The sequence below is a fragment of the Rhipicephalus microplus genome, chromosome X (assembly GCF_043290135.1).
Source record: "Rhipicephalus microplus isolate Deutch F79 chromosome X, USDA_Rmic, whole genome shotgun sequence".
NCBI lineage: Eukaryota > Metazoa > Arthropoda > Arachnida > Ixodida > Ixodidae > Rhipicephalus > Rhipicephalus microplus.
In genome coordinates, this window is record NC_134710.1 from 77,583,431 (window position 1) to 77,610,366 (window position 26,936).

Genomic DNA, 26,936 nt, shown 5'->3' on the forward strand with positions numbered 1-26,936 from the left:
AGAAAGAACAAATTTCCAGTCGACGTGCCACAGCGCACGAAGGCGGCCTTCATCCGCTCATGTCAGATCCAAGTGCCAATTGACACGAGTGAACAGGACAGCTTGAAAGCCACCATATGCCACATATTTGTTCGAAACTTCTTTCTTCTGGCTAAAAAGTCAGCTGTTGTTGTTTAATGTCCTAATGAACATTTAAGACACCAATGCAGCCGCGCTCAAAACCTATCACCGCGCAGCGCACGCTGTGGTCATGCCAGTGCTGGCGATTTTTTTCATTGGTTAAAGTGACGCACTTGCATTTTTATCAATGAGAGGGTGCCTGCAGAGTAAGCTCGCATCAGTTATGGCGAATAATTAATAGCCTGCTAACAAAAGCTGCCACGTCAGGCGGCGCACGATACGCTCATTTGGAATCAGTGGTCATCATCGCCCTCAATCTAATGAATTCTTGGCTTTGAGTATAGACTGTAAATGTAAGTGAATTACATTGATGGTTTCATGCATCTGTAATGTCCTCACGAGTCCTTATGTGTGTACGATTCGTCCAATTTTGCGTGACCTCAAAACTTTACGTAACGACAAAGTGGACGATTCTTAGCTTTACCTTGAAGAGGAGATCGCAATAGCGTAATCGGGCCTCGGGTGCACCGCCTTATAAACTGCTAGCCTGCTTCGGTTTTCGATGCATCCCTCAACCATGCCGTAAGAAAACTAATGACTGTCACGCGTAAAATTGGTCGTTTCAAAGCGTCATTGAATGCCTTCTGCAAGCACAGTCGTTACGTGCCCACTATGCCATAATTATTCCTTTTGCGAATCATCGAAGGGTCCACTATGCATACGTAGGGCTACACGCGTGATTACAGTGTAAAAATGTTTTTAAATTAACAGATATTACTGCGAAAGCTTCTGTACCGAGAAATAAACTTTTTGCAAGGGCGCCATAACAAAAATTTGTTAGGAAGACAAACCAATATTTATTGTTATTCGCATCCTTCGGCAAATCAAAGCACTTAAAGTTGAATCTCGTCAGTTTTAAATGTTTCTACAATTACAAATGGGAACAAAATAACATTTCATGCTTTTGTGGTTTCACACACATTGCTGTTTTGTGTGATTGATGTCCAAAAAATAAAGTTCTGTGGTGCCACCTTAGCGCCCTGCAGGCCCCTGCATTTCAAGATGGCTATCACTCGGGCCGAAGTGCGGCTTCATGTGGCTGCCATGCGAAGTGCTCTGGATTCAATGTAGCGTGCTTTTGTGTTACCTCGATTGAAAGGCAGGTGGTTTGTTTTGAACTAATTTTTCATGCCGTGATGTCTTGTTGATGTATCGGCCCACTTTCGAAATTCGCTCTCATATGATTTTTAATTCAGCTCGGAATCGGCCGCGCGCGCGTCACCACATGGTTGGACGAGAGCTGCAATTTTTTCAGCACTTCAGTTGCGTCACTGATGAGGCCTTGTAAGCAGGGGAGCTTGAAGGAATGTCTGTTGCTGTATTACAGTGATAACTTTGCCGGCAGCGGCCGCATACGTCGAAGTATGCGAATCTGTAGTTCCACGGTTGCAGTGCGCATCCTAGAAAGTTCGCAGCGCACGTTCCCCGCGGGAAACCGTTAACGACGTTTTGCTGTACAGGAATATGCGATGAGTTTGTTTGCCGTATTCGCCTTGTTTCTTGTGGACATCGTATCTATGGATTTGTGTTTATTAACCTTTTTGTTCATAGCTTACTTGACCCAACCCTCTCTTAAAATTACTGAAGCACGTATAAGTGTCACGTAGGCCAAGCGAGCAATGTTACCCACAAAGCATAGTATTCTTTTTACCAGAAAGTGAGAATGTCTTCTGTCCTCTGTACGTGTGTCTAGCTATAATAGGCACACTTTACCTGTACTGCGATAATAGCCCAGAGCATTGATATGGCTTGGTGTGCAGCGATTAGGGTTTTAGTGGTCATTGCATGATAGCTTCTGGTTGGCTGTATAAGGCTATGTGCTCTTAACAATGCTGGTGGTAATATGCGAACGTATAGCTTTTCCGCGTAGTATAATTGATTGATTTGTGGAGTTTAACGTCCCAAAACCACCGTTTGATTATGAGAGACGCCGTAGTGGAGGTCTCCGGAAATTTTGACCACCTGGGGTTCTTTAACGTGCACTCAAATCTGAGTACACGGGCCTACAACATTTTCGCCTCCATCAGAAATGCAGCCGCCACAGCCGGGATTTGATCCCGCGACCTGCGGGTCAGCAGCCGAGTACCTTAGCCACTAGACCACTGTGGCTGGGCTCCGCGTAGTATCATTGCACCACATCTCTTACGAAGCGCGGAGTTCCGGGCGAGAATGGATAACAAGACGATATGATCACTCCTCTGTGAACTTTCACTCTAAGCGACTAGCCAAAAGAGTTGAGATCTAGAAGGGTTCACGTGGTACCTTCCGTCATCGACAGAGACCTGGCGACATAGTGCGTGAGCGTATTAATCCTCCTGCATTTCTCCACACTCATCTTCACCGTCTGCATCCATGCCTACGACTTGCCATTCCATCTGGTTTATCTAGATCTGAGACAACCGTTCTCGGCTGGATGTAGCTTAGAGTGTCAATACGACCGCTTTTGCTTGCCGCATCGGATGGGAAGACAGTGCTACGTGTGACCATTGCGGCGTTGACAAAACCATCGAACATATTTCGTGCCCTCAGTACAGCTGTCAGAGACAGTGCCTGTCAGCAGTGTCTTAACGCCTCGACGACCAGCCGCTTTCCAAAAAATTAATTTTGAAATTCGGGAAAGATCAAGCTTCACGCCGAAAAGCGACGAAGACCATCATGAAGTTTTTGCGATGAACCCGCCTTGTCGAATGATTTTGGCATTCTAGTGCGTGTGTGTTTTCGCTTCCCTGCCACGCTCTTTTTCTCTCTCATCCCGTTTTCCTTACTTTTCTGTCTCGAATTCCCCCTTCCTTAGTACAGGGTAGCAAACCAGATACTTGCTTTCCGGTTGACCTCCTTGCCTCTCTTCATACCATTTCTCTCTCCCCCTCTCTCTTTTTGTGTCATCGCTCCTCCTCCTGCTTTGAGGTGGAGCACGTCTTCTCCTCGGTATAGGATAACCGCTGCGCGTTCCGCGTTAGCATGTTCCTTGCTGCCATACGAATTATGACGTTGTTATCTCTAATTGACACTTGGTGTTGTGAGGCCGAGTATATGTCTGAACAGTAGGCTCATGTGCGTTCGTAAACAGGTTGTAGTTAGTGTGCCGTGGTGCATGTGAAACGTGGAGCTGATCTGGCTGCGCTGGTATAGCGGTGCGTAGAGGCCTAATGCGGAGATCGATTGTGACGACTGTTAATGCCGGGTTCTAGAAACGCCGGCTTAGTTGTGAGGGGCGTACCGAATTGCGGATGTATCTTTCTTTGGGTGTCGTCCCTGTTTTGTTTGCCAGTGCATGGCGGTAGTAGTGATTGGATTTATATCGTCGAATAAAGGTATCGGTACAAATTTCATATAACTCAAGTGGCGAGACGTGTTCGTCAAAGAACGAGAAGTCTTTAGCTCTTCATGTGCAAGTTATTCACGCAAGAGGTTCAGGTCGTCTGAAAGGAAAATATTGTCGCATATTTTGGCCGACAGCATTAAAAGGACCGCTGTTTCACCTCCATCCGATCGGCATTTAGGCCGCAAAAAGAGCATCTTGGTAGTCGTAATCACCGGCTCCAGGTCAGCCTGGGCCCGGATTCACAAAACTAACTTACGAAAACATTTTTGCGCAAGAGAAATTTTCTTGCGTAAGTCGATTCACGAAACGAAAAAACGTCGTAAGAGGCCATAGTTGTCACATCGGCCGCTGCAAATAAAGCGCGCTGTGACTGCCCGGGAACATGTCAGCGATGGTGATGCAGTTGCTATATTTGCTTACGTCACCGAAAAGTGCTCGTAAGTGGATTCACGAAGCGAAATTGTGCGTAAAAACAGCATGGCTGTGAGAAAATCCCAAGAGTGGTCCGGACCACTCTTAGGAACAATGTGGCTACTTAGAACCTGCTGCCGCAGCGGTATACTTTGGTGCCCTGGCTGGTTTTGAGTTAATTCACGCCCATCAAGGGCTGCCTGACGACTGCTGGTGCGTTTTTATTTCTTTCGGCGCTTTGAGCTTCGCGTGTTGTTTCCCTTGTACGCAGTGGATGGTGTTGACAACCACCATCGTCCAATAAGTTCGAAGTCGCAGTAATTGAAGAATTCTATTGGGCGTCAATGGCATAAAACTACGCAGGTAAAGATTTGTGGTTGGATGAAAACCAATGTGATACGTGAATGTTCGGTGCATTCGAACGCGACATGGCGTAGGATCAACCTTATTTGTTATGTTGTTGTGTTGCGCCCCATCTCATCCAATTAAAAGTGCGACTCGTTCTGCCTCATTGGTGGAAATTACCACCAAAGAGGTTAATGGGAGCACATTCTTTGCACGCTATTGGAAATAAAAATGAGAGGAAGTTTTCAGTGAGTGGTTCCTAAAGTTTGTGCTCTAGTGTACTTTCATTGGCTCTAACTGTCCAATGGTTGCGATCTCTGAAATACAGCTGTCGATACACTTTGGGACGATCTGGAACAAAGCGTACTTTGTAAACCAAAGCGTATTAGGGGTGCGCATGATTACGCATGGAACTACAAACAAATCATGCATCTTCACCTTCACTGTTCAGACACCGATATGGACCGTGATACTATGGCAAGGAATCGGAATGAAATGACCCTAGTAACTTTGTATGACACCAAAAATATGCAAACCCTCACGATTCTAGAGCAAACCTTGGCTGAATTCATCCCTGCGTCAATTATCAGCCATTTAACTTGGCGCACGAACATCATTCAAAGGTAGAGCGAGCCACTGACAAGTATTTTGTGCGACGTAGCGACCACTTGAGCTGAGAATAATAGCGTTGCGAAGGCGAATCCCCTGTCGCATGCTATGATCGAAGCAGACGACAAACGCGAGCAGACGACGGCTTGGCCGACAGGCACAGCTTGTGATTGGTTGTGAAGCAATACCCTCTACATCAGCTCACTGCGTGACGTTGCCAAAACACTTCTTTCATCTGGCACGCCTGTCCTGTTCGTCATATCACCCCCCTCGCACATAAGAGAAATTTTTTTCACGCCGTGAAAATAGTGCAAGTACTTTCTAAGAGCTCTCTTATCATCTTATGTGCTGCGCAGTTGTCGAAAACAACATGGCGTCGTAAACAGCATATCGGTCGGTGCGACTTTCAGCAAACGCTTCTCGCACGAATTACTTCAGCGTTTGACCAGATGTGTTGTGATTACAGCAGCTCTTTCGGTGCGTGTAAGCAGTGCGGAAAGCTGTGGCAGTGCAATGGTGTACGGTGAAGCGCAGCGAAGCCTGTGCGTCGGTGTGGTTATCAAGCGGGGATCGGCGTCGATGTATCGACGACAACTGGCACTCGAGAAGCCTGCAATGTGTGTTTGTGTGCCGGTAACAGTTCGTTCGCTTGACTTTCCAGTCTCTCAGTTTGGTGCTGTGCGACATTTCGGATTGACAGCGTTTTGACACGTTACTTGAGTGACCCCAAGTACGTACGGAAACGTATGAACTACGCGCTCGGTTCTTGCTTCGCCACTAGTTAGCCCGCACGCTTCTATTTACTTGAGAGCAATGTACTGTTCGGGAGTGAAACGATGTTCGTTGTGAAGAGTGGTGCTGTGTTGACGTTCCAAGACTTGTGAACAAGCTGTGCTCGTGTGACCGAAACTTGAAAGACAGCGTTGATAACTGTTTTGCCCTGCGAAGTCGTGGTGGGCAGCTTGGCGCTTTTGTTTGTTAAGTCGTCACTTCTCCTTTTTGTGATAACCATAGTCCTAGCACTGTGATGTGATCAACCAAAACTGCGATATGCTACATTCTGTTGTGGATCGTGTTACTTTGGAAGCGCGCCTAGGCTGTTCTTCGGTAACAAATTGAGAGTTCTATGTGGCAGCGAGAGCCCGTGAACGTCAAGCTTCCCTCCAGCCCCCCAAAAAAGCAAAGATTTCACCGGTGCCTTGCTTTGGATGAAGTTGTAGGCCAATATCGCCTAACTACAGGTTTCCGAGTTCGTCTGGCCATCGTTTTGCACGGCACTAGAGCCTTGACAACAGCCGGTCATGGCCAGTTCTTACACTTTATCAATGGACGTGCACGCCTGGCCAGCCCTTCATTGCTGTCATTGGCAGCTTCCAGTCTGCAGATGCCCTTTGCCTGTTCGCCGTACTTGGTTCCTTATGACACCGACGGCCACTAAATGCTGCCATCGGTGAGTTCACCTTGCAGAACTAAATTTCACCGGTACTATAATTCACGCAGTTCTATAACGTGTGCAAGTTTTTAAGCCTATCAGATGTAATGTTTCTTTAGGGTAAGTTGAAGCATGAAAAATTTACTACTACTGTTATATACATACATATATTATGGAGCAAATACATAAAAAGTTTTTTGTGATTTGATACAAGTGAGCTCTTGTTTGATTATGAGATTGGCCCTGTCGATTGACCACGTTTGATAGTTGGAAAGTTAATGTGAATTTATTTTTCAGGAGCCAGGTTGCACTTAAAAATTTGTTATTTTGGAAAATTAGTTCTATAGACGATTACCACTGTGGTAGTACTATACTTCAGTAGGACATATATATTGCGGTACGTAAATTTTACATGAGGCTTCAGTTTATTTCAAAGTGATTATAGCAGACTTTGGTCACTTTAACGAAGTGATAGCTTCCTCAAATAAGTATTAGAAGTGAGTGCTTTTAATGATTGTTTTTAAATATCTCGTTTTTGGCTCTTCACAGATCGCAGAGATTGGTTTGTTAAGGTCCTGTGATGCATCGGTTGCACATTCTGGCACATCAATCCTCATCATTACTTGGAGCACCTGTACAAAAATAGGAAGGACACGTTCTCCCTAACTGTGCAAGCCTATGTCACTGCTCGGACTGTTATCATTCAGCGGATGTGGCGTGGAAGCATGCATGGCAGCCTCAGCTGGAAGGACGGCAATCTGCTTGGGAGCTTCCAGGGCACAAAACTGCCTACGGCTGGCTGCAGGGATAGTTTTTCTTTAATACAAACGATTACGTGATCACCACTTACTGTGCACAAATTGAAAACCCAAGCATGGTTGCTTTCAGTGGATACCTGTAATATTCTTACACATAATTCTTATTCAACATTTATAGAACTAAATTGCAAGATAATTGAGAATGTTTAAAGCTGAAAGCCTGCAGCTTATGAATGAAACTCCAATAATCTGAGACTCAAAAGCTTGTGCTTTGAAACGAGCACAAATACTTTGATTCCTTATTGAGCTCTCCAGCTTGTGACTCCCTCTGTGGATCAAGTGCTCTGGAAGGAAATAGCAAGTGGGTGAAAATTGCCTGGCTCTTCACAACTTGCAAGGAGAAAGACCTATTGAAGAAGCCTCAGATGACATAAGGCCAGTAACTGCATCTTTTACCTAATGTAGCTTTTTCTCTCTCAGTGCTGTTGCTTGTGTTTCAGCCGAACATGTTCACCACGATTGCATAGTGATATATATATTTCTACAAATTGTACCTGACCTAAGTATGCATTGTTGATCTCTAAAGGTGACGTTCAGTGTGTTTCAAAGCCATGGCTTCTCACTTCTCTGACTGTGGCTAGCCTATTTCAGCAGCAGAGCGATGCAGCTAGCACACATGCAATCCAAGTCATGGAGCGCTCCTTTGGTGTTCTGTGAAGGACACAGCATATCCATCCGGCAAGACACTGGTATCAACAATAATGGTGAGTGTTGGTGGCACCTGTAGGAGCCCGTTGTGTTTGTTGTGTATGATTATTTCTCCTGATAAAGTGCATTTTTGAAAGGTTTTCTTCATTTAGAATAATAGATGTCAGAAACAAGCACACTCATAATCCACAAGTTCTTTGTGTCTTCTAGACTGCCCATTTGTTCCTATATGCGGTATGGTGAGCTGGCTATGTTAGATAGCCTTAAAGTTATCAACATTGGCTGTTGTGTTGTAATGCAGTCTAACTTGTGTTTCTTAGTGAACTTATTTGTGGTCTACTTCTCGCACCTAGTGTAAAGTCGAAATAAAAGAAACTCTATTGGCTTTTTATGCCTGTCAGAAGTTTCATGCCTTCATCTATAACATTGTGGTTTTGCTCTCGTATCATATTAAATATATTTTCAGCCTTCACTGCTTGTGTGTGTGTGTGTGTTGAGGCTTGTCATTGGCTTCTGAAAATACAATATCTGTAAATATGAGCACATAATTGACAACTATACACTCTTGCATGTAGAATGGTTGTAACAATGATCTGTATTTTTCTAAGTTCCAGCAGTAACAAGGGGTTCGGTGCTCCACGGTCATGTACAGTGTATCAAGAACAGAGCACAGAAGACCAACAAGTATAAAGGGACTGCCAGTGACTGTTCTCCTGCTTAAAGTTTACAACAGCAGAAAGAGCACATTGTGATGTCAGGAGCAGCTGCTGCTTAATTTCTTAGCAGTGCATTATTCAGCAGTTCCTTTGCTTGCATTCGAAATTATTTAAATTTTGCATGGAAGATACCAAACTATGACACTAATTTAAAGGCTGCTGTAGTGTTAGTGGGCAAATATTTTTGAGCTGAAGTTTTTAACAGGTGTGTTAAGTGCCTGCGTGCCTCTACATTTGCATGCCAGAAATCACAGCATCCATGGTCGCCAATGGTAACTGTGTTTGCATTCTTTGTAGTACAAGAAGTAAAGCCATGGATGCAGTAATCATGTACTTAGTCGATGTAATCCTTCAGTGTACACTCATTTGTATAGCACCAATGATGCCATGAGTGTATAAGCTCTGGGAAGTGAATCTATGTGGATTATTTTATTTGGAAGGAAGAGGATCATCACTACTCCTAGTATATCTTAACAGTAGATTTTAGTGCTTGGGTATTATCCCACTGCCTGTCCGTCCTTCAACAGTCTACTTATCTACTGTGTAAGTGTAACTTTATAAATGTATACTTTGCTGGGATAGGTTTGTTCATAATGTAATGCAAGTGACTTATCATCTATGCAGCTCTACTCAGACTAGAAATAAAAGTATTTATTTTTTTTTATATGTAGCTATAGCATGCATTCACTTGTGTTTTTTTCTAGGTGCCTGTACAATTGTTTAGCCCTACTCGGTTGCTGACCCGCAGGTAGCGGGTTCAAATCCCGGCTGCGGCGGCTGCATTTCCGATGGAGGCTGAAATGTTATAGGCCCGTGTACTCAGATTTGGGTGCACGTTAAAGAACCCCAGGTGGTCGAAATTTCCGGAGCCCTCCACTACGGCGTCTCTCATAATCATATGGTGGTTTTGGGACGTTAAAACCCCACATATCAATTGTTTAGCCCTACAAAAGTGCTGGTATACTCTAATATTGAATCTGGCATCTTAAAATAGTTTGTTAGTGGAAGTAAGAATGTGTTTACAACCAATATTACTATCCTCAGATGAACTGTGAAAACTCTGTGGAAATTTATTTACAGTTTTTGAACGTTGTGAAGGCAAATGTTGTGTTCTTTTAATGTGGTCCCTGTTTCATGCAAATGACCCATAATTACTTGGCAGTGGCACAGTATTAGTTGTAATTTTACACATATGTACTGAGCAACATCGCAGTTGAGGCCAGCAGCAAGACATACATGCAGTGCACTGGAGCATCACCTCACATAGTGTACAGTCTTTGCCCACCAGTAAACTCAATATTTTTCAAGCAGACTAATAGACAGCTGTATGGGAACTGTGTTGGTGTGCAAACTTTGAAGTCTTCTTGAGGAGTGTTTTTCATCATTTTTGTCCAAGTGAAGTAGCTACCCAAGGCCACAACTGGTGGGAATGTGGTGGTTTCCTCTCTCCAAAAGCACTCCTACCAGCTGCCTCAATGATAGCATGGGGTGAATTCACAAACTGGAAAAATACTTGGTCTTTGTTTTCTTGGCCGAAAGAGTCACTTCCACCGTTGAGCCACCACGACGCGCCAGAATAGAAACTTTTAGCTAAATAAAGTTGATTCTACTTTTGAGAAGTGTTTTGGGGAAACGAAATGGCACCTATAGCTGTCAATATAAACACTGTTTGCACCAAGGAGCTTAGTAGCTTATATTTGTATTATTCATGTATTGTCTAGAATTTACTCGCGCTGTGCCAACTTTCAGCCCAAGTGTCCTAACATGCTTTGTTAGTGGCTTGTGAATGAGCCAAGCTATGTAAATAGAGTGATATTGCAGACATGTACAAAATATTGATGCACAGCCCTTTTCTTTAGCATGACATTGTCAAGGGCTTTATTCTTGTGTTTTTTATAAAGAGTGCTTGTCACTGGGCATCAGCGGAAAACTATGCATCAAGCTTTTGCGAGATGGTTCGCGAAACACCATGTTCAGACATAACAGTGTCGGTGGATTTCTCTCGTAAGTTACTTTCTGTAGTATATTCAAAATGAGTTTATTAGAATTGTTGTTTTATAGCCATTCATTTTAATATTTACACCTGAGTGTGTGTATGTATGTATGTATGGGTGTACATATGTATATGTGTGTGTGCGTATATGTGTGTGTGTATGTATGTATGTATGTATGTATGTATGTATGTATGTATGTATGTATGTATGTATGTATGTATGTATGTATGTATGTATGTATGTATGTATGTATGTATGTATGTATGTATGTATGTATGTATGTATGTATGTATGTATGTATCTTTTAAATGATAATCCGTTTATCATAGGTGAGTAAGTTTGGTAATGATATGGCTGAATTTGTTTCTAGTTATTTCTCTTTTGAGCCAATACATATTTCAATTTATTTTGTACTGCATAAAAATAAATGTAACCTTACACAGAATATGTGTGTTCGAAGAAGTTGTTTTATTTACCAACCTACAGTCATGGGCAAGAAATTGGGTAAAATGGAACGGACCTGCGAAGATTAGTTTACAGCATAGCTACTCTACATGGCATATCTCGTACACATTGCGTTGGTTGAATATCTCGATTTCAACCTTTCAATTTTAATCAGAATAAGCAAGCTATCACCCGTGGTTGTATATGTGTGTGATATTTATGCATACTGTGATACCGGTTCGCAATTACAATTAAGGTCACAAACCTAGTCAAGCTGAATACACGAATTTTGTCCATGCACCTTTCATCTGCACTGGAACTGTTGTTAATAAAAATAAAATTCAGTTTAGAAATTTATTCTAGTAACCAAAAGCAGGGTATCTCTTTATCACACAAATCAAATTGCCATTGTTCTGTTCCATTCTGGACAATAGGGGACCCTCTCAGCAGAACTCGATTAACTGCTATAGTTCATTTTAACCATTGACAGCGACATTACACTGAAGCGTGCAGCATGACAAATAGCGGGAGAGAAGACACAAACTAATCACTCTGTTCGTGTCAGCGCTAACTGTCCGTGCTCTTTGGTCTTGCTGCATGTGATGATGCCCACCAAATTAGCACGAAAGCGTGTCCCTACAAAGGCAGTCAACTTGGCTGCAAGCAGTTAGCTCACTGCATAAGTAGATTTTCTTCAAAACACCGTGAAGACTGATTGCTGGTCGAATATCCAAACACGTGAAAAGTAATATACCAGGTATCATTCGGTATTTCAGCACTGGACACTTTTGCGATAAGAGAGAATGGAGGAAAAAATCATGAACCCTGAATTGTTTAATTTTTGAAGGAGCACAATACAGCGCTTTTGGGTCAAAAGGGGAGTGAAAGAAGCAAGTGCGAAAGCCTACTTCTCAAAAAATTAGTACCCGCCACCACGCATAATGTCAGGCCGGGCAACCTCTTGAAAAAAAAAGTTCTTAGTGATTCTGCGAATCGAACCAAGTACCTCCTAGATTGTAGTTGAGCGCTGTAACCGCTCGTCCACTGCAGCAGTGCTTGCATTCGCCCTATTGCTGATATATCGTCATTCCTTCGAATGAAGCCAAATGCAAAAACGTCCGGTGAAACTTTGTCAAAAATATAAAAAATAGTTAGAATGCGTTTGCCCAAGGTTACTAGAAGATAGAAACCGCCACGTGTGACTGTATAACCGTGCGCTATTTATTCTTGTACATTACTGTCATGACGTTGGGATAGCCGGCTCTAACGTAGGCTACCTTCTCATAGTTTGCCAAATATAAATAAGAAAATAAAAATATATAACAGCCTGTGACAACGCTAATCAACTATTATGAGTTCACTGTCACTAGTGTCACTTTCACTAGATGAATGCTCAGTTTGCTTCCATTATCGTTATTTAGGAAAGTTTTGGCTCATTAACTCAACTCTCCTAATTAGCAATGATTCTCACATCTAAGGACAGTCACACTTCATCTCGCTTTCTGAGTGGCTGTCACTCCCATATAACGCGTGCTCCTCTTTTTTATGCTCTCCGAGCATCTGACGCTGCTTTGCGGAGACTTTCCTTGACGTCTGCTGGGCCAGAAAATTGTCTTTATTATCTATCAATTTCAAGCTTTCGCGAAGCCGAAACGAGAGTCTCTCTCTCTCTCTCTCTCTTCATTCTTTTCGCACGTGTGATAACGTCTCTAGACGTCAAGACTCGTATACACGTCCCTTGCTTTGTTTGCGCACTCAGACAACGCTGGACGAAATATTTGCACCGTGTTTTGTGAAAAGCATTAGCACTGAGACACCTCCCGACGAGTCTCCCTCATTTTACGTAGACATATACCTAAGCGTAAGCGTATGCACGTTCTCGCATTCCGGCTTTATAAAAATGCCGCGGTGCATGGAACCAGCGAAATTGCACTCACAATTTCATTTGATTACTGCTGTTATCTATTTTAGCACAATTCGTCTGCAGGCACCAAAGTCGCTCATGTGTCTTGTAATAAGAATATTGTAACAAAGGCTACCTTTGACTATAGGTACAAAACACCCTTACGTTCACCACTATACCGTGCTAGATTGCACGGAATTAGTTAAGTAGCAGCGCAGCTTCAATGAAATGTAAGGTAAGTGGTCGCTTTAAATAAGGGAAGACATTCAAGGCACATTTTCAAACATTGCATGCATCGATTTATGTGTGGTTTCATTTATGTGGTGCACCTGGAGTGTTGTTTACTTGTACTAGGCGAGATAGTGCATGGATTGCTCGGTGGCTTAAGGCCATCAAGAATTATTTTTTTTAGCTACAGTCGTTGATTAAAGGCGAGTGCTTGGCTTTGCACCGCCCACCAAAACGTCTATTACAACGTACGCGGCATCCCGTAAGCGCTGTAGCAGACGCTCGCGGAACTGAAACTTAGATGCAGCAAATCATTGGCTATCATCGTATACTCTCGATGCTAGACGCTTTGCGTGCTACCTTGATATTACCGGCACACACTTCTTTCTTTCCTTGTCGTTTCATCGGCTATCGTCGGCCCTCCTTGCCCTCTTAAGTGCCGAATAAGTTAAATTCATACCCGCGCTATAGTAATACCTCCAGATAAGAGAATTTTTGGCTAAGAAAATGCGTAGCCAAAGAGAAAGCTTTGTGAATTCGGGCCCAGATTAGACGACTGGCTCATGTAGGATTGCTTTTTGTGTTAAGCTAGCTATGCTACCGCTAGAGATGTGATTAATTTATTTGAAAATTCTGTTTACTGCCAATTAACGCAATCGGAAACAAACACTAATGACTTAAACATTTTCACCTAAGAAAAATATCTCCTTCAAGCGCATAATAACTTGAATGAATAGAATTGTTCAACAGAACTGCTCCGCTATTCATTTACATTTACAACAAAAGTAATTGGATTTTACATATTTTTATTCTTTTGCTCTTGGCGTAACGGTACCCCAGTGCAACGGCGTTCACTTCCCCCATCATAAAGTTTTGCATGTGTATATACACACAGAGGAATATTCATATTAGATGGTTAAACATCCTCGCTTGCCCCCCCCCCCTCCCTCCCCAAAAAGATTGCCGGCCAACACCAGGTATAGAAGTGGAGCTATTCGTGTTCCACTTCTATACATTATTCCTGTGCCTCCTTATAGCCTCACATTCCTGCAAACGCGCATGCAATTAAAAGTTTTTGAATGCATTATAGATGTTCATTACAGTAAAAATTACTGTTTGTGTTTTTTGTAATATCACTCAGTGCTTCTTCTTATACTAGACTTACGGTATTTCTTTCTGTAACTGGAGTTTTTTTTATGTACTACAGCGACATATGTGTGCAATGTTTGTGGTACCACCATCAAGGATGAGTCACTTTTTATGAAGCATGCCACACTGCACAAAAACATGAATGCATTCTGCATAAACTGCCCATTGCTGCTAGAATATGATGTTTCGAAGGCTTTTGCAGAGAAGCTTGTAAATGTCGGGCAGCGAATATTTCGCTATGCCCATACCCAAGTAAAGAACGCCAGAGTGAAATCATCTCAAAGGTACCGCGAATGCGAAGGCAACGAGAAAGTCCGCAGTTGTTAAGTACGAAGCCGCTTCCCTGTTGCTTTTGGCGCTGCTTGATGAAGATGACGAATACTTGATTAAGCCAGTTGAGGCAGGTACAAAATTATGTGCTGCTGTAGTTTTCTCCATCCAAAAGTTTGTTCGTGTCCTTTTGCGGAGAACAGATGTTTAAAATATTGCTCAAAAAGCGACGTATTTTTGGTCGGAAGAGTTTTAAACTTTCTGTTAATGAATAAGTGTTTTTGTATGATGTGGCAACTGCGTACTGAAAGTATTTTGAGCTTTACAATAATAACTGTAGGTTTAAGTTGTTTAGTTACTATTCTACACAAACATTGTAGACTGTTCATGTGACATCAGATTTTACAAAGCAAAGTTTATTAAAAAATGAGTAATAAATTATTGAGGCGTGAATTTAGTAGACGTGTGAAATCAAGTTAGTCGACCAGAAGTCCACATTTCGACCTTTCTTGAAAATGCAAATGAAATTTTGATTGTGCGAAAGTTAATCCTTCTAACGCATAAAAGTGGCAAAATTGCTCATTGGATGTTCACCAGCAGTTTCGGATGCCAATTTTTTAAAGCTTTATAATAAACATATCCATTTATCTGCGTGATCTTTGAGTGTCACCCGAAATTGTTACGGCTGAATAACCGGCTGTCGTAGCTCACTACGGTGCGAAATCCGACTAAAGTTGGTGGTTCACTACGTCAAAGAAGCTTTTGCTAGAAATAGAAAATGCGTAGAAAAAAAATTTTGCGCTAATGTTCAAGATGATGAACCACGCTAACTGGTCATGAATGGTATAGCGTTTTACGGTGGTGCTGAATCTCACCATTTCAGAGTGAAAATGCGCTGCTTGCTCAGATATTTCGCTGCTTTAATTTACTTTTTCGTATTGAAAGTACGTATTCACCTAGAATGACTGTTGCTCCATAAAAATATTGTCCTAACATTTCAATAAACTTCGCATACTTTTTAGAGCTACTGATTACATCAGTTGTAATGCCTACTCATCGTACTGTTAACTTCATAATTTATTGCAGGAAAGTGCAAGTGAAGACGACGTCAGCGATGGGCCATGCTCCCCGTTCATTATGGCCAAAGGTATTTCCACGAATACTTGCAATACATTCTTGTACATTTCTTAATAAAAACATTTCGTTCCAGGAGGAAACATTTTTGACTGCTGGGGCTTTCACAGTCTGCATTGATAACTATTTCATGATAGAAGCTACCACAACATGCCAAGCATTTAAGCTGATGCTTTTCACACACTTCACCTTCAATATTGAATATCGCAAGGAGGTCAGCCGTACTCCGTAGCTCTCAAAAAGGGGAAATGTATTGTGATTTTCTACATTTTGATGGAGATTCACATATCAAATATTGATCAACCAGCTTTTCGGAATACCTATAAGAAAAAAAAAACGAAGTATTCGGGGAGCAGTTCTGCTACATAATCCTTTGTTGAAAACGCGGCGCTGGCCACTTTCCTGTTCGGAATGCTATGCCACACTAATAACGCGCGCGCCATTCGCGACCACGAACTACTGGAACCGTTGTGATAGCGCGAGGAAAGTACTCGAAGTAGATTAAGATTATTGCTGTGTAGCAGAAATACTCCCCAAATACTCGATTTATACAAGAGTAGGCACGGGGAGATGTTCAAAATGCGATACAACAAATTTCGCCAAGCCAAAGGGGTATTCCGATGGAGAGAATGGCCAATTGAGATTAGCACACGGGATCTTGAATCATAGAAACTTCGTCAACCATGTCCCGAATGAAAATGATTTCCTCTTTTTCACTACTATTATGTAAAATCAGCACTGTATTTGCGTATTTATTCAGAAAATGGTAACGTATCAATGTATTAGCCATGTGTTCATTTTTTTATGCTTGCGGCAATTCAGCATTCCGTTGATAGAAATATGTTTTCATGTTCGGTGGAATGTGAACAAGGAGCTTTCACTATGTATGTACGTTTGTGTGCATTGCTATGAGACCTTCTTCTGTGAAGGGCATTCTTTTGTTCAGGGTCGTTACACTGAAATAACTGTTTTGCATAAGACACACAGTTGTTGTCTAGAAATGAACCGACATCTTGATAACGGATAATTTTCTGTCACTGATTCCACACAGCAGACCTCAAAGAGCTAATGTGCTTTTGTGTGGCTTACCAACATGCTCATCGTTGTTCCCAGTGTGCCGAGTTAAGTTCGGCATAGTCATGCCGCAGCTTGATGCATACAGAAAACTATTATCGCTTGCTATTAGGGCAATCACAGCACTCACACTGACCTAGGGAGCAAGGTGGAGAAGTCAAGCAAGCAGCACTGGCTCACATCAAAAGCGGCAAACTTAAGGCCATTTGAGACTACGAATTTGAAGTGTTTCACCGAAAAATGTTCAATGTTATGCATATGTCTGTATTTAGAAAGCCAATTTGAATAAACAGTGACAAGATGTACGCCGTTTTCATAATGTTGAAGCTGGCTATTTATACGCGACCGTTCTTGTCCCTATATAAACAATAATTTTTTTTTACTATTAAAGCAGAATTCAATGATATGTGCCTGTTTGTTTATTTGTTTATTTGATACCCACAGCGCCATAAGGCATTACAGTGGGGGGGAATACAACATGATTACAAGACAGAAGACATGCTCAATTTGCGGCAAGTACAGTACAGCCTAACCAGATAGTAGGAAGTATACTGAATACACAACGTAACGGAGAATGACAAAAATGTACGAAAAATGCCAGCGGGTAACATACAGTAAGACGAAAACAAATGCAATATGTATACCGCACAACAAAACACCCGTCATCAACTCAACAATTCACTTGACTCTAACAAAGGAAAAAATGAATCACTACCAACAGTGACAACGATCACTGAAGGTAATCGATTCCACTGGGAAACCATTTTAGGGAATGGTATTATTTACAAGGGTGCTGTAAGCAGTCTCTCGCGGGTGTAGTTCAAAGAATTTTACAATTTTCGCCGCTGTAGTGGAGTGGCGACTACACTCAGCAACTGAGCCGGACGTAGCTGGTTCTCTCCCTGCTGCAGCGTTCGCAGGCACACGTAGGGTGCGAGGTCAGTGCATGTTGACGAACGCCAGGTAATCCTGATTTCCGAAGCCATCCATGCACTGTGGCACGCCTCACAACAATAGGGTGGTTTTGGCACGTAAGATTGCAGATATTATGAAAAATTTGGAATGTATGGAAATTATAGAAGCGCAAAATGTTCGTATTTTCGGCATTCCATTTGGCTAAGCGAAAGCATTCTTGCATGCTGCTATTACAGGTGACAGAACTACTTTTATTGCTGTGAAAAGGTTTTGAAAGAGAATACATAAACTAGTCTTTATGTATGAAGCTTCTAATTAACAAAAAGCAATAATTAAATCACACCAATGCACTAAGAGAAACAGGTTTCTGTGACTAAAAACAGAAACTTGTTATTTAGGACAAATTTTTGTACAATCAAACAGAAAAAGCAATAAAATAACCAAAAAGAGAAAAACAAAAAAGATAGCTTTTTTTGTAAGACAAAACTGAGAAGTGTGTTTTTGAAGAAAATTTCCGTAGAAGTCATGTGAAGAAAGACGGAAAAAAATGACTTAAAACACAGAATACTTCAAAGCAGAAAACATGGGTTTACAGAAAAGAGAGAGAGTGAGAGAGAGAAACAACTTTATTCAGGTTTATAGAAATTTCCTGGCAACATAGCTGCCTAGAAATGTCTGTCTTTTTTTTTTTGCGAAAATATTTTTACAGTGTACGCAGTTGTTCATGTTTGACGCGATAGGGTTACAGAGCTCGTTTCACAGAAATTCCGGCGTCGGTGTCGGTGTCAGCGTTCGTGTCTTTGGTTGTGGGCGAACAATCATCATCTTGTCCGGGGCCGAAGAAACGATAAGCATACAAATTCACAAAAAAAAATCAAAGTCGTAGTGAAGACCGAACCCTGGCCATCTGTGTGGAAGCCAGGTCTTCTACCCGAGCCACGAGACTGGCGTTCTTGAACGCGCACTCGGGTCAGCAGACCGGCACCGTTGCCACGACATCACCACGGCGCACAAGGTTGGCAGTTCAGAAGGAGGTGTGCACAAGGCTCGATTACGCTATCGCAACTTAAGGCGAAGCTCAGGCATCCCAATTTAGTTGACGGCTTTGCAGCTGATGATAATTAGATATACCCGAGTGTTTTGTAATGGGTGGACCTTTAAAACACCTACTCTTTGTCCCAAGTAGCATGTTCATACGCCTGGCGTGATTGTACGCTTCTGCCACGCAATATATGATGTATGATGCGTTAAGGAAGCTCCTTGCATTACGTAACATTATTATAGCATTTTTTAAAGAAGTTTCATCAAATATTGTGGCGAGTAGATGGCCTGGGTTCTATGCGAATTCGAACCCAAAAAAACTTTTGTTACTTCTTTTATTTAGATATTTCTCGATTTTCCGGTCGCGGACAAGATGTTTTTCGCTCGAAACCAACGACACCCCCGCCAACACCGTAATTCTTGCGAAACGAGCCTATTAACACTCCCGTGTTAATCTGCTATAAACTATCCTAGTGACCTTTTCACGCGTTGCGATAACGGTCGTACTCGACCGCTATGAAAAACGCTGGGAATGACACTAGCACAAAAATAAGTGCTTTGTCCTTTTTCTGTGCGCCGCGACCGCGCTATCAAGCGTGGCCCGTAGCCCGTTTCACGCGGCCCAGAGTGCGTTTATATGGGCTTACGCTCAGTATATGCAATGTATCATTCTGTGCACATTGGTTAATTTTTGGTAGTTTTAACACATCGCTCTAAGCGCGATTGCGAAAAAGCGCTGGAGATAGCTGGACAACAGAAACAAATTCACCATGCCAACACTGCTAGACAAATTGAGCAGAGAATACCGGAAGTCCTGCACCAAAATTTACTTATACTGTCCGGTCAAATTCATGCCGTTTCGTGTGGCAATAGTGAAACCTTTTATAGAGGCTGCGTGCAATATATTCAAATGGAATTCAGTGATCTGTTCGACTAGAGTTGCAGCTGAACATGTCATAATTCTAAAGCCCATTCCATGTCGCCTCTCCCTCTCCAGCAGCCTCGCACCGTACTGTTTGGCCGTATTGAAAAATAGTGCGGAACGGAGCAACTTGATTATGATGATGATGATGATACTTGGTTCATTGGCCCCTACTTACTCAGGGGGATCGGCCAAGAGTCGGGTGGAACGTACATTGTAGTTTCATCATCATCATTATTATTATTATTATTATTATTATTATTATTATTATTATTATTATTATTATTATTATGAGCTAATCGTGGTTAAGAACGGCAAGCTTAATGAAGCGTCAATTATGACAATTATGATGGATCCTAAATTTAGCTCGCACTATTTCCCGCAGATTTTTAATGACAAATGATCCATCTACTGGTATGACATATTGTAGAATTATTAGCGGTTGATTCAACAACTAACACTCTTTAAGTCGCATACGAAATTTTTACAGCATTTAATATAGTTCTGCAGAAGTGTTCTATAGCCCAGGTGCGCCAAACAATAACAGAATGATCGACGTAACTGGTAGACCAAGTTGCCGCAATATAACTTCGACAGTTCGTTTTCTGTGGGAGGAAAGACGTCGGCAGCTCTACAGGAAGAATTTAATAGTTGGAGTCTCGTTGCCAAAGGAGCAAGAAGGAGAGATCGCCAGGCCCGATGTGTGCATGTATAAATTAAGATTTGGGATTCTACATCATGGTCAGGTCACTAGAAGTTCTGTTCATCTTGTCTGACACCATTTCCTGCTACAAGGGAACCGAAGGTGCTGAAAATCCAGCGATCAAGTGATACTTGGAGTAAGCACCGGCAAAGCGTACTTTCTGAATCTTGTCGCCGCGACAAACACCGTAACTGGAAGGAGAGGAAGAACCGAATCCAAGAGAAAAACCTTTGGCAAAGCGTCCGCAACTTCATTCAGCACCATTTATTTATGTCCTTGCACCCAATCGTAGGTTACGCAAATGAGGAGGAACAATTAAGCGCAATAACCGTAGAATATGCGATTCTGTTGGAGTAGTTAGTGCAGAACATAATGACAATGAATCTGTAACATGAAGCGTGTCAGGCTAACGAGGAAGGGGAAACTGAGGTGGCATGAAGTGGGCGAAGGCGCGTGTGCTCGGGCGGCGCAGCAGTTCACATTCAGCATTGGCAATAAACAGGCGCCGCTCTTTTACGTGTGGCGAACCAGTCATTCCAGAACAGGCCGCTTGCTTCACTTCATGAAAGAATTCGAGATGCTCACGAATTTTTTGAAAAAAAAAACTGTAATTAAAAATGAAAATTATGACTATAAAATTAGAATGCATACGCCGGAACAATAAGAGATTTATAACAGCACACGGAAGCTCTCTATACGGCAAAAATAATTTAGAGAAGAAATACGTTAGCGGACGTCAACCAATCGGGCTGGCCTGCCATTGCAACAGTGACCAAAAGGTGAACAGGACACTTTTTGTAAAATGGTGAATGCGTTCGTGTGTTTCATGATATCGTAGTACTGTGTTCACCTGAATACATGCACAAAAACCATGAAATGTGGTCTTATAGAGAAGATTTATAAAAAATGGGTCTTAAGAATACGTTGTATAAAGACGGTTGTGATAAAAGAGTCAAAGGCATGAAGATATTGCGTGGCTTATTATACACAGCGCCCCAGTTATCTTCAGCCAGGGTTGAAAAATATGTCGACGAACTTCATGACGATGTGAAGAGCTGATCTGAAACCATAAGCTACTAGTTGCAGCTAGTTACAAACAATAGGACCAATTTTACACGCTCAAATAACCGCGATATATCATGACTCACACGATTCTATCCATTCTCTTACAACACTCGAAGCTGAGAAGACAATCAGGTAACACATGACACATGTTTACCTTTGATTACTAAAGCAATCTACAGAAGTTTCGATGACTCTGGTTGGTCACCCGGTTTACGTCGTTCACGAAAGCAATATAATATTTCGTTTTAGGTGACATATTTTCCAGCCTTTGGTTCACGATGTTTCAAGCTTAGTGCGCACCACCGACACACGGTAACTGTTGCAGTGAGCCGCCTCCTCACTGCGCAAGGGTTTCCACGATAAACGATAGGGGCGAGTCTCAAGAAGAGGACGCAATCAATGAAAATATAAATTATGGAATCTGGACGATGTTTACCTGTAGTCTGCCTGTTATAAGACCAACTTTGTTCCACAACAAAACTACCTAACTTCAGGTAGTGTCATTAAGTACACAAAACATTTTCATGCTCTTTTCTGAAGACCACCGTCACATGTGTGCGCCGCCGGAATATAATACGGCTGTCCTTCTTTCGCGGAGTTTCGACTGTTAACTATGAATCCAACCGCCGGTGCCTTTTTGCGATATAAGTACATGCCGCGCCAGTTTTTTCATCTATTTGTCTAAACGTTTGTTTTTCGCCCTATAGTGCAGTTACTCAATGACATCATTTGCACAAAAAAAAGCAAAAAAGAAAACCGAGATACTGACTTGAACCTGTACAAGCCTCCGTCTTCTTAACAGGGCAAAAAAAAAAAGGAAGAAGAAAAGCACGAATTATTCACAGCATTTAATTGATCGAATGCTGCTTCAGAAATAACAAAGCGATGGTTCATTCGTGGAGTGAATGACAGGCGAAAATGTGGGAGAGGAGGTCGCTTGTCACTCTTTTTAAGCATATAAGCAGCAAGAAATAATAAAATAGAAAATAAAGCTTCTAAAATTTTGATAATGAATCGCTACAAAACAGGATGGAAGGAAGCAATGAAGCGACGAAAGCGCGAGGCGCTTCACTATAGGCTCGAAAAACGGGAAATAGAAGGAAACAGGGTTAGAAAAAATACGTGTGCAGTAAACTGCGCCTCTTAGTCGAAAGCGTATGGTGTCTTTTCCTAAGGAGTGCTGCCTTCACTGCCTTGCGGGCCCGCAACCGCTGGAGACGATAAAATAAGCACGGGCAGAAGAATAGATACATGTCGCCGCGATTGTAGGAATGGCCAGACTGACTGACCGCTTATTGGGCCTTTGTTTTGGAGTGACGTTAATAATGCATTCACAACATTTGCCGCGTCATGCGGCGCGACGGCCGCTTGACGAGCGCCACTTTCACCGCTCGATCGCAGCCGCTATTGTAATGGCCCGTTTTCGGCTTCGTCCTCAATTCGCACAAAGGCCTTGGTTCGGCATGCTCTCCTTTATTTTGTTAAACACAAAGCCATGTTCCACATTTCATTTCTTCCTTTCGCCTTTCGGGAACAGGACATTGACAGCTCGGATGACGCGGCTGCGCCTGTTATGCTAAATAATCGTCCCGTTATGGATTTTCCGAGGACGAGAAGGTGACCGGGGAAGGGCGAGGTTCGAGCGGCAGCCGGCGCGGCCACTTAATTTGAAAGCGCCGTCGACGGCCGTCGAGCACGCACCATGCCGTGCCGCTAGCCCTCGCTGTACTTTGGCGCGCGTGCGCTGATTGGAGACACGCCGCGGCAGTGTTCGATGCGTATCACCGGCGAAAACACGGGGCACGCGCATGCCAACCCTACGCGAGTGCCACAACAGCTACCAAATCCCTTCGCGCCGAGGAACCGGGAACGGAGCAGAATGGAGAACAAAATGACGCGGAGGGTTCTTTTTGCTTTCTGCCATTGCGTACGCAGAAGCGAGGGGAAAAAAAAAGTGAAGTCTCTCGGCAGTGGGTATTTAGCTCGTTGCAAAACAGGCGCAACGCTGCAGCGCAGTCCACGCGGCTGAAGTACTGGTCCTATGCAGCATATTTTTTCACAGTTATGTATACCCGGCTGGGCTTTCTTTTGGGTTCATTTGACCACGCTCGGCACCGACAGGGCCGACTGTACAAAATTAAATTGCGCCTTTTAAATCTATTACCTTAGCTTTATATATTAGTGAATGACTAAAAAACATGAGCATTATGACAAAGCTGTGGTAAACACTAACACACACAAAAAAGAAAAGCAATGTTTTCTGTGCACACAGTAGTGATTTCAGTTTTCTTAGCAGCAAGCGCTGTACAAGTCCTGCTCTGGCACTACCAAATAAGATTAAGGTAAAACTATATAGACGCCACACGTGTGCAGACCGAGAAAAACTGCGAAGGAACGGCAGAGGCGACAACCAGGACATGTTTGCTACTTAGATCGCAGTGAACGAAAGGGAGTAGAGCACAAAATAAAAAAAAGGAGAGAGAGAGAGAGAGAGAGAAACTCTGCCTATAGTGTGCACATATCTGAAAGTGCGTGACTCAGCGGAAAGCTCAGTCACAAACTACATGTTGGTAAGTGCGGATTTAAAAGTGACCATAATCTGACAAGTATGAGCTAGTGCCAGCAGTGCTTGTGGAGAAAAAAAAAGAATATGACGTATTATGACGAGCCCACATCTTTTCTCAAAGTGACCAAATAAATACCTTTTGCGTGGTTTTCTCAATATGACAACGCTATAGTGCAGGAAGCAGTCGGTCCTTGGAACTGTTTCATCTCTCCCGTACAAAGCCTGTCGCTGTATATGGGATTCATTTACAAGATTTTCTTCAGACAGTATTCATATTAACATACACCAACCAAAAAACATAAAAACGCTGCTAGTCTTGCTGCTCAGTTAAAATGAAGCGATCAATACTGCAATGAACATTTACATACGCTTGATTAACAAAAGTTTTATATTACATCTTTGAGTTTCAAAACCTTCATGTGTTGTGCCATTACAACATGTTTCCTTACAGCATTTGTACCTTGGGCCAATGATGTTTTATGCCACTCTGCAAAAACACTGCTAGCAAAATTGTACAGAAAAAGTAAAATTACTTACGACAGTCCGACAAACCTATCATTTGAATGTTCATCGCGCACTCATGCAGCACGTAGAACTCGCCGCGTGAAGGTTTTATCATTTCAGGCTAATGTCACCGAAAAAGCCTGCGCAAGATTTCACAGATGATGCGTGTAAGCAAGCTTCGAAAGCAGCAAGAGACGGGAAAGGCGAGATATGGGGAATCCGAAAACAATAATGCATTATAATAGATCGTATAAAGATATATAAAGGCCTGTGATGGTCTCTAATGATTCAGCGATGGGAGCGTCGCTAATGCGTCCAGCGCGTGTTGCATGGCTGAGCTACGCACTTGGGGGAACGATCCTTCGACCGAGAAAGACGCTCACTGGTGGGATTGCGCTTGCGTCTACTATTCCTCAGAAGCGGCCATAAAAGAGCCAATAGGAAAAGTGGGATGCTGAGTGTGAAATCTGGTATCATGAATATATAGTTGGGAGGGCTCATTCGCACGAGCGCCAATACGGGGACACTGATTGGTGCGAAATACCACACGTCATACATTGGAAAGAGGCCGCCTCCTTCGTGGTAACGAACTGTGGCGAAGGACTTTCCACTTTCAATGAAAAAAAAAAAAAAACGGAAACGAAGCTCTGCGCAAAAGGCGAAATCAAATTTACCCCTCTGATTTGTAAGATACGAAGACGTTAATTAAAGCTGCATTTCGGCTCAAAATTAGTTCATAATAATAGTTAAAAAACAGGCTTGAGCGGAACGTGCAGCACAGTCACATCGAAAGCTGGAAGAGTGGTCTTTCAGAGCCTTTTCTAAGGACTCCTTGGGTAACTGGTACAAGCACACTTGCACGGTACCCACTACGCCATAAATAATTACAGTTTTTGTGCCGGCATTCACTATATCCCTCGTCATTCTTCGGAGAAGCTTGGTATCTGCAACAAACCTGCATTCAAGAAATTTTGTGCGATTTTTTTATCAAGTGGCTGATGACGATGAAGAACTCTGCCTGAAGTTGGTATGCGCCATACTTATCAGGTGAACGACAACAAGCTTTTGTAAAGGGTTGGAGCACTGGACGACCCCACTCGTTACGCGATGCGCGTTGTGTGACGTCTGGTTGTTCCTTTGCTGTTCTAAAAATTATTCGTACTGACGCGATTCCTTTCCCGACATCAAGCCTGCCTAGGGCAAGTTTGCGACGGAGTTTCAAGCAACCGCGTGACTCTGAGCTAGAATACTGGGCTGGTACGCAGGGGAACCTAGTACGAAGCCCATTGTGTCCTTAATTGATTGATATGTGGGGTTTACCGACCCAAAACCACGCTATGAATATGAGAGACGCCGTAGTGGAGAGCTCCGGAAATTTCGACCACCTGGGGTTCTTTAATGTGCACCCAAATCTGAGCACACGGGCCTACAACAATTCCGCCTCCACCGGAAGTTCAGCCGCCGACGCCGGGATTCGATCCCGCGACCTGCGGGTCAGTAGCCGAGTACCTGAGCCACTATACCACCGCGGTGGGACCATTGTGTCCTTGGTGTGTTAGTTTACTAAGCGTTATTCTATATTCATGCGATGGTGGTTACGGACACCAGCAGCGACGGTGAACAACTAAGACGCACGCGACTCTTTTTGTGACCTCATAACAGCTTCCACTGTAAAATACTATGGAGTACCAGTTAATGCGGGGAATCGAAGGCGTTGAATTTGAAACTAACGCTGATCAGTACATATTATGTCAATGCCGACGACATTTTGGCAATGAAAGGCTGGATCGTGATGTGATTGGACGGTTCTTTGTTTAAGATGCTCACAAAATTAGGTGTTATTGAATTTTTGGCGATTACCTTGCTTTTATTGCTCCTTTTTTCCTGTTCAATGCCAATGCTATACGGGTGCACTGTTCATCGCGTTTGGTGCGGATCCGCATCGTATTTCTTGATTGCGTCGACTGTATAGACCATTTCTGTGCGCTCTAAACTAATTCAGATCGACATTGGGACATACGTCAGTGAAATCGCGATCTGGAAGTCTTATCGTGGTCATATTGATACCAAGCGGGCCTATAGTCACTATTGAAAGTCGTCCTGTGAGAGCCTAATCCGGATCAACCCTCATTGCAATGAAAAGTGCCCATCTGATACCGCTGTAAATTATACCATTTTAGCCGGCATATAGGTTGATGCATGCATTGAGAATATGGGAGTGTCCGTGATGACAACCTGCTGCTGCTGTAGTAAATGAGAAACCCACTCAAGAGATCGCAGACACCTGACGCGCCGAAAACATATGTAGTGATATCGATCATTTTGTTCTCCCCTTTTCCTCAGCATCACAGCGTGCCTTCATATTGCGGTTTCTTCATGAAACGTCTGGCTAATTGTGAATGCGTTTACGACGGCTGATATAAACAAAACCTGATGTGTAACCACCTGTTATGTTCGTAGAAGGCTTATATTTAAGGTGTTGCTCCAGTTAGTTGTATGCGATGAATATTCAGTGAATTACAGAAGTAGCGAGAAGATTA

At 42.9% G+C, this 26,936-nt stretch overlaps 1 protein-coding gene and 2 long non-coding RNA genes across 5 annotated transcripts in view; 2 read left to right on the top strand and 1 right to left on the bottom strand.

Moving 5' to 3' along the window:
* The window catches only part of LOC119176678 (Kv channel-interacting protein 4), a 622,968-nt gene that overhangs the window by 176,530 nt on the left and 419,502 nt on the right, over positions 1–26,936 (bottom strand). The gene's annotated exons all lie outside the window — the stretch shown is intronic.
* On the top strand, positions 5,118–10,163 carry LOC142775621 (uncharacterized). Of its 3 annotated transcripts, XR_012886846.1 has the most exons (4): positions 5,118–6,320; positions 6,852–7,495; positions 7,780–7,824; positions 8,377–10,163. It is a non-coding gene; the product is annotated as an uncharacterized LOC142775621 (long non-coding RNA). The 3 variants fall into 3 exon arrangements; XR_012886844.1 differs by having other exon boundaries at positions 5,118–7,495; XR_012886845.1 differs by having other exon boundaries at positions 5,118–7,495; positions 8,383–10,163.
* LOC142775622 (uncharacterized) lies at positions 14,320–16,985 on the top strand. The gene is made up of 2 exons (XR_012886847.1): positions 14,320–15,619; positions 15,683–16,985. It is a non-coding gene; the product is annotated as an uncharacterized LOC142775622 (long non-coding RNA).